This window comes from Podarcis vaucheri, assembly GCF_965113315.1.
Source record: "Podarcis vaucheri genome assembly, chromosome: 13".
NCBI lineage: Eukaryota > Metazoa > Chordata > Lepidosauria > Squamata > Lacertidae > Podarcis > Podarcis vaucheri.
In genome coordinates, this window is record NC_138751.1 from 30,740,112 (window position 1) to 30,754,491 (window position 14,380).

A 14,380-nucleotide genomic window follows, 5' to 3' on the forward strand; every position below is an offset into this window, starting at 1 on the left:
ACTGTAGGGACGTACATTTCCCTGCAAAAACAGTCTGGCAAGTATCTGTTAAGCTGAGCAAACTATCAATATGTGTAAGAGATTCAAGAGTATTTACCATCTCAAAGGAATGGCCAGGCTGCCCAGAAAATGCAATCAAGTAAGGCATTATCAGGTATCCTGGCAGACAGGAGAGAAGCAACACTCGGAATTCTACTGGAGACCTTCTGTGATGTTTTGAGCAGGGGCGTAGGAAAGGGGGGTGGAGGGGCTGGGCTGCCCCAGGTGCTATCATGGAAGGGGGGTGACAAATTATCAAGGAACAATTACTGCCCTACTAGGGCGGTTCATTAAAAACTTTTTTTTTAAAAAATGCCTGCTGCAAAGGTCTTATTTTACCACACTAGGGATTATATAGCTCAGGTTAAGTACTTAATTCGTTCCGGAGCTTCCTTCTTAACCTGAAACTGTTCTTAACCTGAAGCACCACTTTAGCTAATGGGGCCTCCTGCTGCTGCCGCGCCGCCAGAGCCCGATTTCTGTTCTCATCCTGAAGCAAAGTTCTTAACATGAAGCACTATTTCCGGGTTAGTGGAGTCTGTAACCTGAAGCGTATGTAACCTGAGGTACCACTGTATATGAAATTTCATGCATATCAGTTAATATCTTGGCCCTCCTCCACGAAAATAGCTGTTTACTTGGCCGTTTTCCTATGTCGTGAAGGCTGAAATTTCCCCAAGGCTGGATTATTTACTTCTGTGTGCTTGTGTATCTGTGTATCCCTTGTATCTGTTAGGGACTATTCTCTTGCCTTTCCTTTGATATCTATGCTAATGATTACTGCTGCCGTTTTAATTTTAGAGAAAGTGTTTAATTAAAAAAGGATCTGTACTATAGAATAACAGTGGTAACAATACATTGAAGACAAGTAAATATTTTGGGGAGGGTGGTCCCAGAACCCTAGTGCCACCATGTCAAAGATGATAAAATGGGCAGACTTTGGTACTCTTTTGTCCTCCCCTCCCCCAATCTCTTTCTCTCTATCTGAGCTGGCTCCCTGCCTGTTACGTTATATGCAGGGAAACCCATGTGGAGTCCCTCTCTGTGTAAAGTCTTCAAGCTGTCCCTGCGCATGCCTGACAAATCTGTCCCATTGTCAAAATTTATCTTCCCTCCCCACCTCCAGTCTCCCTTGTTCTGTGTCCTGGCTGAGGGGAAAACAGAAGATGGATGGCCATCGGTCAGGGATGGTCTAGTTGAGATTCCTGCATTGCCCCCGTGGTTTGGCTAGAAGACCCTCAGGGGTCCCTTCCAACTCTACAATTCTCTGGTGCAGATTTTTAGGTACAAGTTGGATGCAAGGGGTGCATAGGATTGCAGCCCATCTATTGCACCGTCGGCTCGGGAATAAGTCCCACTGATCATGATAAGACTAGATTGCTGCTGTGCAGTCCTGTTTTTTAAATAAATGTTTTCCTTTTCAGATAATACAGAGCATGGTGAAATCATAATAAATAAAACCTCCCCTTCAGTAGTTTCAAGCACTACTACAGGTTCCACATAATATCTGGACTGCATTGTTTACTGTGACAGCACTTGCACTTTGGAACTCCCCGCCTATTGCAACAAAGCATGTGCCTTTGCTAGACTCTTTTCGGGCACCTGCTAAAAGCATTCTTCTTTAGGCAAGCATACCTAGATGCTTAGGAAGTTGAAGTAATTTTAATCTTAATATTTTAGCTTTTGTAAGCTTTAAAGTGGGGTTGTTAATTTTTCTTGATTTTACTGCTGTGGTGTTTGTTTTGGTAAACCACTTTGCAGGTTTTTTAAAAATAAATTTTATTAAATAAACAATAAATATAAATAAAATAACACAAGCCAAAACACAATCCACCCTGTAGATTTAAGTATCTGTCCATAGTTGCCTACTTGTTACCAGAGGCCCAGAATCCACATTCCGTTGTAAGAAAATATGAAATAATGTAAAACCATGTTTGCAGGCAAAAAATCAGTCTATCAATCAATGTGTGGGGGCTGACAAGAAATTTTCTGCACCAGGTACCACCTGACCTCCCTACACCTCTGGTTTTGGGGGGTGGTCTTGGGGTACAGGGTGGGCAGTTTCAAAAGTATAGTAACTATGTGAGGGGTAAACTGCAGGGCCCAGAATCCCTTGAGGGAATGTTATAGAAAAAATTAGGGGTTTGGCTTTTGCTGCCCAACTCCTGAAGGGATTGAGTCCACTAAGTCCATGATCGGTCAGAGATGAACAGATGGAGACAAGGCAGATCTTTATTTTTCTGTTGCAACAGAGTTCCCTCCCCTCCTTGCAAGGAGGTAAGAGAGAACCTGAACAATGGTGTGCAAGCCCCTATAAATTCCCAGCAACCCTTCACAAACCACAGCCACCAGAAGTCTGAATTTGTTTAAAAGCTATGGCGTGTTCACCATCAACACTTTCAGAGTCTCCCCTGGTTTAGATGAAAAGGAGAAAGAGGGCTTAAGTGTCATCAACATGCTGATGACTTGTATTCACTCCAAATCCCCAGACAACTTTGCTCACTGTATGTATATGTGTGGGAGAACTGGGGGCGGCAGTTTTCAGGTAGAGAGAGAGAGAGAGAGAGAGAGAGAGAGAGAGAGAGAGAGAGAGTTTTGTGGCTGCCATGTGAGAATCAGTCTTGGGAGTGGGGCACAGAGGTATGCCGTAACTTTGGGAGAAATGACTGCCCTTCATGACTAGCCCTGTAGGTCTGCATGCCTCTTCCTTAGCTCTCGCTGCCTCCCTTTATGGCACGTTTATTTGGGCAATTGGTATACCACTTCATGTTTCGAAAGAAAACCTCTAAGCAGTTTGCACGCTCTTAAAAAAAAACCCCACAAAATAAAATACGGCAAAATTCACACTCTAGAGGGGCACAGATATCAGGATGAGAAATCTTCTAAAAGCATCAATATAAACTGAAACAACACACACAGGGGGACCATAAAAACCATGAGCAAATCCAAAATATGCCAGAGGCAGCTAGCCCTCCTTCACCACACGCAAAAAAGCGTCTACAGAGGTAACGGCAACACCCTCACTTTTGCTGCTGTTGCCCTAGCTTAAAGATGAGGCAAAATCACACACTCCTCCAGAAAAATGGGTAACCATGGGGCAATTATAGTGTATCTTAGTGTGGCCCACACTAAGCAAGCGGTTTGTTTGTTTGCTTATTTATATATATTAGACCCCTCCCCTTTAACCCCCATCTTTTGCAACAAGTTTGTTTGCTTAGAATAAAACAATTAAAATATGTGTTAATTACTTTCAAGGACCTTTGAGGACTTGGGCAGTTACTGAAATTTAGCCGTTGAAGCAGCAGGAGGAGAAAACCACAACCTCCTCAGGGGAAATGCCATGAAGGAAGACCCTTTTCACCTTGCTCCCTATGGGAAGCATGGTTACAGAGAGTGTCCCGTGAGTGATTTTACCAGCTCGCCATGAAAATTTGCTTCTGGTGATTGCTATCGCTCTGCACGGCTGCGGCCTGATTTGCCCTTTTCTTTATCTGTTAAACGCTGAAAGATTCATTCAATGGTTTAGCAACTGCTTTACTCCATAACCGCAGAGCCATATCTTGCAGAAGAAACAGGTGTATTATCTATCTTCTAGAGATTTTTTTTTAAAAAAAGAAAAATTAAAAACCACTTCCAGGAAATGGATCTTAAAGGTTCTGCACCGAGTATGCATGAACAGGAAGTTGTAAAAATGTCTAACCCACAAGAACAATACTGTACAACCTTGTGCATAAGAGATCTTGGCCGGTCACGATTCATTTATAGCCGCAGTGGGTTGGAGTCAGGCAAAGCTAGCTGAATTTGGGCCCCATTGAAACCAATGGGACTAGTCAAACACAGCTTAAGTTAAGATCCATTTATTTCAATAGGATCAAGGCTGCACCCTTAACACCCCAATGCTGGTTGCTTGAGTGGGGAAGGGTTAGGATGAAGTGCAGGCATCTCTCTGCTGTCTTCAGCCAGCAAAGGCGAGTACTGCTGCTCTTTCATAAGGCAGAGACACACGCACACCATAATAATAAAATAATAATAATAATAATAATATAATAATAATAATAATAATAATAATAATAATAATAATAATAATAATACCCTGCCCATCTGGCTGGGTTTCCTGTTTCCTCAGCCGCTCTGGGCAGCTTCCAGCACATCTAAAAACATAATAAAGCGTCAAACATCAAAAACTTCCCTAAATGGGGTTGCCTTTAGATGTCCTCTAAAAGTCAGAGTTGTTTATTTCTTTGACATCTGATGGGAGGGCGTTCCACAGGGAGGATGCCATGGCCAATAAGGCCGTAGTCTGTGGGACCAAGGTAGATGAGATGTTGAGCTTGCTTCAACATCTTGTCATTTTTTAATTGCTTGTAGCAGCCATGGGGAGGTTGGTTTTCAAAACAGGGCCTTGTCTCAACCCTTTCTCTCCCTCAATGTGTTCTCAATGTCCTGCCACCCCACATGTCAGCGGCTGCTAGCCCCAGGTGGAAAGCAGAGTGCAACTGGGAGGTGAAAATTGCCCATGGGGGCTGGGTGCCCCTTGAGGCTGGTGGGATGGAAATCAGAGAAGCCAAATTCTAAGCGACTCCAGCCAAAGAAAGGCAGAGCCAACTAATTCTCACTCTGCCTCCATCCTGCTGCCTGTTGAGTTTCTTCAAAGGCAATGCTGAGACTAAGGAGAAGGAAGAAGCGGATAGGACTGGTTGTAAACCCCCTGGACTGGATGTAAAGTCAGAAGGGAGGGAGGTGGAGGCTGGTTGAGGGAGCAAGGCCCCTTTTGCCCCAATAGGGCAGCCTTCACGGAATATTAGTTCAACAGTGGTAATGGAACGGTGCTATCCGCCATTCCTGAGGGGAGCAGGTTGGCTTAGGAGTTGCAGGCCATGTGGGACACAAACAGCTCTGTCCAACAACACTTCTCCACTACCCCCAACACCCAACCGAGGAAGCCACCTCATTCTGCCTAACAATAATAATTTTATTATTTATACCCCACCCATCTGGCTGGGTTTCCCCAGCCACTCTGGGCAGCTTACATAAGAAATGGTAAAACATTAGACATTAAAAATCTTCTGATACAGGCTTGCCTTCATATGTCTTCTAAAAGTCAGATAGTTCTTTATTTCAGTCACGGTCCGAGTCAAAGTCCCGGCTGAGGACGTCAGGACCAGGGGCAAGATGGCAGGGCGGGAGCAGGAACAAGAGTCCAGGAGCCAGGAAGCCAAGAGTCCGAGGGTCAGGAAGTAAGGAGTCACGAAGCCAAGGGTTCGAGGATCAGGAAGCAAGAAGCCAAAGGCAGGAAGCGTGTTGCTGTGGCAAAGAGACGAAGGGAAATGCTGACCTTATATCCCTTCCCGGCTCTTGCCACCAGGTGCTGTGAGTTACCAATCGGCCTCACCTGTGAGGCTGTGCCTTGACTCTTCAGAACAAACTTAGGAAGGCCCCAGTCCTGCGAAGCCCTACTGGTCACAGGGCCTGGCTCCTGCACGCACTCCCGACAATTCCCTTGACAACTAATGGGAGGGCATTCCAGAGGGCGGGTGCCACTACTCAGAAGGCCCTCTGCCTGGTAGGGCTGGCTGTGAAACTTCCAACGGTAGGGGAGGGGTGTGTGCATGATGTTCTGCTCCTCCATTGGTAGCAACAGGGCCATATTTTTATTCTTAGAAGGCTTACAAGCCAGGGAGAAGGCTAGGCCTGAATGCTTCTATCTGACATTGAGTTTTTCATGTGGAGAGCTCCCCCCCCAACAAGAATTCCATAATGTGAATCGCCTCACTTGCAGTGGCACCCCCCACCCTCCTGGCACAGTTTGACCCCCTCAGTGTGAACTAGCTCCTGGTGATAAGGTTTGGCTAGTGAAATTGTAATTCTTTGGGCCCTTTGGAAGAAGCCATGGGAGTCAAACTGGTCCACACAGAGTTTGGTGTCCCCTAAGCCCTGGAGCCCCTACAAAGGTGCTGTTGCAGCTGTCAAAACAACAACACTGCCCAAATCACAGAAAAAAAATATTCTCTGTGCACTCTATGCAAATAGTTCTTCTGTTCCTGGCTGCTGCTAAAGATGGAAAACAAAGCTAAACCACAACCTGCCTTTTGTTGTTACATTGCGTTGCAAGCTATATATATATGCACGTATCTAAAGGAAAGGTTCAGCCACCCCTTCTGCCTGTCAGCTATGCTATGCTATGCACCAGTGCCTTGCATCTTCCACCACGGTGTGCATGCATAACATGATGAGCATTTAAGATCAGCTTCTTTGCAGGGAAGTGGCAATTGTATGGTGCATCGTCTAATGCCCACTGACCTCTCTCCAAAGACTTCAGCAAAGGAAACAGCAGCGTCTGTCCTAAGTAGTGAAGGTAGGCTGGCTGTTTGCCCTGCTTTACAGGCGAGAGTGCTCTGTAGTAGCTGCAGCCAGCGCAAAATTCAGTGGCTCGCTAGGGCAGAATATTGCCATCATATTATGCTGTTGCTGAAAGAATTACACAGGGTGCCAGTCAGCTACCAGGCTAAGTGCTGCACAGTTTGGGAGCAGAATACAGATACCACCTTATCACAATAGAATCATAGAATTGTAGCATTAGAAGTGTCAGCTAAGGCATCCATGACAGGTGGCCCTTCAAACTCTGCTTAGAAACCTCCAAGGAAGGAGAGTCTGAACAGCTTTTACTGTCAGAAAGTTCTTTCTGACATTTAGTCAGAATCTCATTTCTTGTAACTTGAAGCCATTGCCTTGAGTCCTGCCCTCCAGAGCAGGAGAAAACAAGCTTGCTCCCTCTTCCATGTGACAGCCCTAAAGATATCTGAAGATGGCTATCATATCTCCTCTCAGTCCTCTTTTCCAGGCTAAACATACTCAGCTCCTTCAACCGCTCCTTGTAAGTTTCCAGAGCCTTTATCATCTTGGTTGCCCTCCTCTGCACACATCCCAGCTTGCCAACATCCTTCTTAAATTGTGGTACCTAGAACTGGACACAGTATTCCAGGTGTGGTCTGACCAAAGCAGAATAGAGTAGTACTATTACTTCCCTTGATCTGGACACTTCACTTCTGTTGATGCAGCCTAGAAGAGCATTAGCTTATTTTTGCTGCTGCATCACACTGTTGATTTGTGTTAAGCTTGTGGTCCAAGATGGGATCAAGTTTAAAACTTTCTTTGGAAAGGTTTTAAAGCTGTAACTGGGGAGTCCAAACAATTAACAGACTCCCTCGAACCAAAGTTTTCTTTCATCCAGGCCTTTGAATCTCCAGTCCTCCTGCCCCAAATGCAGAATTGCTGAGAAAGTGGGGGAAGAGTCCCTCCTGGGCAGCTTGCTGGGAAATGGAGCACCTGACACATTTCTATTACGTTATAGAAAAGAACATTGATAATGAAAAACACACACAATTGTAAGTGTGCTCCTGCCTCCATATAGATTTGAAAGCCCCTCAGATATGAATAACTCACTCTGAATTCTACTCCTGCCACTCATAGTCAAAATGACTTCTGAAGCCCTGCCCACACCAGTCTGCATGCCAGAGGTTGAAAGTCTTGAGTCTTCCGAAAGTAACAGGTCTAATTCAGCCCACATGGGTAACCAAGGTTTTGCTTAAAACAGGGTGTCAAACCCTGAATCACAGAGCCTAGAGGAAAACATGAACAACATCTAAATCTGCATTTGTTTGTTTTCAGTAACCAAAATTATATTATCAACATAAATAAGCTGAAAAGTTAATTTCCCATTTTGTTGTTTTTCCCTTGAGACATCGGTTGAATTGGACCACATATATCAGTATGAATAAGTTGCCAAGGCTCTTTTGGACTTTCCTGGCTTTGCTTGGGGGGTAGAAGGTCTTGTTCCCTTCCCCAAGAAACAAAACAACTTTCACATATTTCACTATTCAGGCCAACTTAACAAGGTTAAATTTCCATTCCTCTGACCAAACCTTTCTTTGACAGGTCTGCTATCATCCTGAAGTCTCTATGTCCAAGCCTTTTGTGTTCATCTGTGGCACAAAGGGCTTGAACATAAGAGACTTCAGGATTATAGAAGACCTGCCAAAGCAAGGTGGGCAAATTAGGCACATTGGGAAGGGCATTATGAGAAAACCACTGGGGGGCTAATTGGATAGTAGAGTGCTTGGTATATGGTGAGCAATCTCATCCTTTATTTCCACACTGTGGCCCCAGAGCAAATAATCTGGCAGCAGAGCTATGAGCTACGGCCTGTCCAGGACACAGGCCCACAGCCCAGGTGGGGCTCACTAGCTTGGGAAGTAGGTATGTGATTCCTCAGCTGGAGTAGACTCAGGTGAGTGTCATATGCCTCGTCATGCCCAGAATATATAACAGGAAGGCTGTCCTGGCCAGGCCTGTGTCCTCTAATGAAAATAGGGACACCCTACCAGATCATGGACATCCCTGGAAAATAGGGACACTTAGAGGGACTGCTGTACCAGCACTGCATTTATCCAATGAAAATAGGGACATCCTAAGGAACAGCAGGACATTCTGGGATGAAATCAGAAACTGGGACAGCTTCTCTAAATCACGGACACCCCTGGAAAATAGGGACACTTGTAGGGGCTGCTCTACCAGCACTGAAGTGCTGGCTTGGGCGCCGATTCCCTGAAAGAGCTTGCAAGATCTCACCCAGGTCTCATGAGATCTTTTGCCCTCCTTGATATCTTGCAAGCCTTTGATGAGATCTCGCAGGAAATCAGCACCTATGCTGGCACCGCTTCTCTGGCAGAGGTGGGGGCATGAAAGGAGGCCCCCATGAGGGTGCTGCTGTAAGAAAAACACTGAGGCATAATTTGAATCCTGTGTCCCTGCTAGGCATCTGTCCTGATCAGGTCATAGCTCACAGCTCTCCCGACAGTGCCTTTCGTGACACAGATGAACACAGGTTCATTGGGTTTTGGGTGAAATTGTGACCGCCATAGCTATCCTGACAGATGATTTGGTCTGGAGCCACAGTGTGGAAGAAAAGGATGAGATTGCCCCTGTTACTCCACCTGGGGTCTCCAGTCACAGTCTCTGGTCACACTACTCCTATGTTGTGAAATTTGGGGTATTTTTGTGGGGGAAACCTGTTTGATTGGGATATTTCCTGCTTATGAGTAATCGGTGGTCAGTGCTATTTTTCCAGAATAAGATGTACCGGAAATCACCACAAACAGCTCACTTGTTCTCTTACAATGGCAATGGTGCCCACCTGAGAGGTGCCCAACTTGTGATTTTGTGAGTTGCGGTGAAAAAAACCCACCCCTCTCTGTGGTGATGTTTTGCTGGGTGCTGTCTCCCTCCATGCCCCCTACTTCCATTTTGTTTCCATCTGACCAAAGGAAAGGTCACAGTCTGCCTTTTCCAACAAGATTCGTGGACCCCGCTGTCCCCTTGGCTACGCCCATGGGTAGAAGAGATGGGGAGGAAAGGGGGAGGAAATAAAGTGACAGGTAGCCTTTCATGTGAACAACTCCAAATCCTTACCTAGTTTGGAGTGAGGCATTGCTTATTTTTTATTTTTGGACTGTTATTTTGTGCAAGCATGGTAGATCACAAAAGGTATATGTGCACATCTGAACAAATACCCATAAATACCAGATTTCCTGGCTTTGAGCAACACACACACACATGGCTGCTGTTTTGTGCAAAGCTGGTAGATTGAGAAACTTGTATTTTTTTATATCAAAAAGATAAACTAAAGGTGTGTGTTTACAGGTAAACAGATACCGGTTTGCATGCCCATAATGACCTCAGTCAAGGCCTACACTCATGATTTGTTCTTTGTCCACATGAAACATGGGGTTTTAACCGCCAAACGTTGCAGGGGGCCTTCTGCTGGCATTTGGCACCGCTTTGGAGTAAATTAGACAATGTCGGATCCCCAAAATGTAAACCATATTAAAAGGGCACTTTGAGTGGGAGGGATTTGTAAGGACTGCAGGGCGGAATTTCCCCTGTATTTTCTTTGTTAGAAAATTCCAGGTTGATGTGATTTCCTTGGAGGAAGCAGGGGATAAATGTGAAATAAATACATTTCATCTAAGGATGTCTTTCACTTCCCCATGGAGGTGCATGTTATCACAAAGTCCTTCTAGAATGGTTGCCACCAAGGCAAGGCTGGAACATTTCAGCAGCATGTGCCAAAGAGCCTGTTCAGGGTGTGACATGCAAACCAAGAGGTCTTGGTTCAAATTCTGGCTCCATGGTGGATTACTGGGAAGCTATTGTTCTCCCAGGCCAACTTACTGTGCTGTTGTAAATGTCATTGAACCAATCTCTAATGAGACAACTTGCATTTTTCTGTAGTATTTTTATGGTGAGACTTAAACCTGGATCGATGCTGGGAGCCTTAGTCCACAACACTGGTGATCTCTGAGCTAGAAGGAATCATAATCTCAGGGTTGTGGGTTTGAGCCCCACAATGGGTAATAGATTGCATTGCAGGGGGTTAACTAGATGAACCTTGTGGTCCCTTCCAGCACTACAATTCTACGATTGCTCCTTGTTTTTCATTTCTCCACCCTTAAGTTCAGTTCTCCACATTTATGGCCGTCGTGAGAATTCATCAGCATTTCAGAGTGAATTTCATACAGTTCACATGTACATTTGCAATTCTGCCTAATATGCACACCTCCATAGGCCGATTTCCCCAAATGGGAGACATTTGAGTGTGTTATTTTCACCAATAAATGCATCTTAATGCACACTTTACCCTCATCCATGTCTTTTAGTGCGCACCACCTCACTGGAAAACCTGTGCTGAAAAATTCAGAGAAGTGCAAATTTCAAAGGACTCTTATTGTTGCTGAATTGCATTTCTTGCCACGTTGTCACTTGCTCCAAGCAACTTACAATTGTGAAAGTGGCTGGGTGGCTCTGTTCTGGTCCTCAGGTTGTTTTGAAAAGTGTGTATTGGGTAGGTTTACTTTTAGATGTCAACTGAACCGAGTTTCTACAGCATCCCTATGAGACGCCCCCCCCCCACTCCACAAGTGTGATTGGTACTGGCTACTTCCCCCTGCCATACCTGCCTTGGGGCAGCTCTGCATCCAGGTACATGAGATGACAATTCTCTCTGCCCTCCGTTCTCACTGCAAAGTGAGGACCCCTTGGCAACCGCATGGAGCCAAACGGGTGTGTGTGTGTTCCTCTTAGTAGCCCAAACCTCACAGCCTTGCAAAACAAGAAGCCACTTCAAAAGGGCTGCGAGAAAGGTCAAAGGAGGGGCTGTGAGAACGAAAGCAGAGGGGAAGATGGAAGCAAAAAGACAGAGACACACAGCAAGAAAGATCTAAAGTGAGGAAGGAGAGTATAGGCTCTGTGGGCACTAATAACATTGCCCTCTTCAATTTCCCCATTAATTAGAGCAGTGTCAGCCCTACGCTTAAAAGAAGAAGTAAGCACCCAAGTTAAACTTCTGCACCAAAGCAACAAACAACATGTTGCCTGGGAGAAAACCCCACTGCTGCCTCCCCCTCCCCAAATTCAGCTCCGTGTGAATTCCCTATGTCCAGACTGTGTCGTGAGACTTGGCTCTCTATAGAAGAGAAGGGTGGTGAAAGCATATTAATGGACACATGTGGCGTAATGGTTAGAGTGTCGGACTGTGGCCCCGGAAGACCAGGGTTCAAATCCCCACTCTGCCACAAAGCTCGCTGAGTGACCTTGGGCTGGTCAAAGGCTCTCCGCCTACCTCACAGGGCTGTTGTGGCAAGGACAAAATGGGGAGCAGGAGGAGAACAACGTACGCCATCTCAAGCTCCTTGGAGGAAAAGGTGCGATATAAATGGGACGAAGACAAGGGTGAAGTTCACAAGAAAATTAAATCAAGCTGTGTCCGATCCCAAGCCTGGTTTGGTGATGGTTGCGAGATCCTGGATTGTTTGTTTTCAAGGTGGTGTTGCAGGCTTTGGGGCTGCTTGTTCACACTGCATCTCTGAATCAACCACAAGACTCGCATGTTTGTTAACCGGGAGGCCACCTTCTTCCTGCACTGAGCGTACCAATGCGGAAGACAGGTATGCTTGTTAAAAACAGACTTCTTATTGAGGTGGGTAGGCTGTGGGGTGGCCAGAGGCAAAAGAAGGCAGGGCCATCGTAAGGGTCTTTTGCACCTAGGCAAACACGCCGTCTCTTCCTTCGTAATGTAGCAATACATTTTAGTGATGTAAGAGGGAAAAGAAAATGTATAATTTTCTGACATTGATATAAATTTCCATTTTTTAAATCCATGCCATCTAAACTCAATGCCTCAAATTAAGTCAAACCATTAAAACGTAACGTGTTTTATTCATTTCGCTTGCTGTGGTTGAAAACTCACATTCTTATATTTTAGATTACAACAACAACAACAAAATGTTTATTCGGCTTTACGCCCATCATAAAACACAACACAACAATACAAATCAAATAAAACAGTGGACTCGTACAAGCCACCAGTAATATAACACAAATCGCAGCTCACAAGGACAGATATTAGCAATTCAAAAGAAAAAATTAGGATTAAGATTTAGGCACTACGCTAAAATCAATATCTGATGTCATTATAGAAAATTCTTATAACTATCAATAATCGGCTAACATTCCATTCCGTCTCTTGTACGAGAGGACGGCTGTTAGGAATTTGGCAACCTGTAGGGTAATATAAGGATCCACATCTTGTAGAACCCAGGCAAGCTGTAGGTCTACTGGTTTGTCAGCCACAGACTGAATTATGGAGTTTAGTATACTAGCACGAGCTGAACTGTACATAGGGCAGATAAACATGACATGCTGTAGAGATTCAGATGTTTTCATTTCACAAGCACACATTGAAGGGACTTGGCCCTTAGTGAATCTATGTCTCAGGACATTTGTTGGAAAAACATTGAACCTAGCTCTAATGAAGGCATAACGGTGAGACGCGGCCATAAGCGATGTTAAGTAGGATGGAGCACGGTAGATAGGGATTATGCCGAAATTTAACGGCGAGCAGACTCCACCACCAGTTAAGAAATTTTGGTATAGCTCCGCATCATCCAGCCTTTGATTTATACACCTTTTTGCCACATTTAGATCCAGTTTGAACAATTCAGTGGGCGAGATCTCATAGGACAGCAATTACTGTATTCCGAAATTAGGGATGCGGGTGGTGCTGTGGGTTAAACCACAGAGCCTAGGGCTTGCTGATCAGAAGGTTGGTGGTTCGAATCCCCGTGACGGGGTGAGCTCCTGTTGTTCGGACCCTGCTCCTGCCAACCTAGCAGTTCGAAAGCACGTCAAAGTGCAAGTAAATAAATAGGTACCGCTCCAGTGGGAAGGTAAACGGCGTTTTCATGTGTTTCCAAATTCAGTGGTAAACTGTGGGTCTTCCTGGGGGAAAGCGGTGGGACAAATGTGGATGAAACCCTACTTTTGGCTGGCTGACCACCACCCTGGAAATGGAACAGTGGGTTTGCATTGCAATCCTATGTTTCCCTACTCAGACATAAACTACACTGAGCTCAGCGGGTCTCACTGAAAGGTAAACAGGCCTGGGATTGCAGCCTAAATGGACCTGCGTCTGAAACAGCAAGGCAAAAGTGGTGTCTTTTTTATCTCTATTCCCTTCTGCCTCTGTAGCAAAATGTAGATGATGCACACATTTTTTAAGTAGGCAAAATTGTTGTAGTTTTGGAAAACAACGAGGGGTGGCTGGGAACCGCCTCTTGTTACCAACCTCTGGTGATATTCCCTAAGTTTGTCAACAAATACAAATTCTGCGTCATACATGGCTGGCACTTAAATAATGTCAAGAGCATCTTGGTATGCCAGGGGTGCATTAGGGATAATTCCTTCCTGTGGTTTTGTGAAAAGGGTTTTCTAAATGTGTTGAGAAACTTTTATCAACATTCCCAGTGGTGTTTTAGAGTAGGGCTTGCCGGAACAAGTAACAAAGCCAGGGTCTGCTCGAAAAGCTTTTGCATTTTGACATACTGTTGGAAGAATGGCTCACTGATCACCGCCAGAAGGAGATGGTGTGTATATAGTTATGAGACTGACAAGGCAGCTCTATCTGTTTGTTTCCAGTGCCCTCCTGTGGGCTTGCTGTGAAACAGCAAGCTCTTCTCAGCTTCCCTTGGATCTAATTATATGAAGTTATATGAAGTAGCAGACGTTTGCCCTGACGCCACTGGGGGCTTAAGTGGAGAACCATTTTGACAGAGTCTGTGTATTCGTATGTTTTGATTTCTCCTGTCCCTGCACTCCCATGCCCCCTAACTAAACCATCGTCTACCCCAAAAGCTATGTTTGTATTGCTTTGGTAATGAATTGAAGTGGTACCTCGGGTGGCGCTGTGGTGTAAACCACTGAGCCTAGGACTTGCAGATCAGAAGGT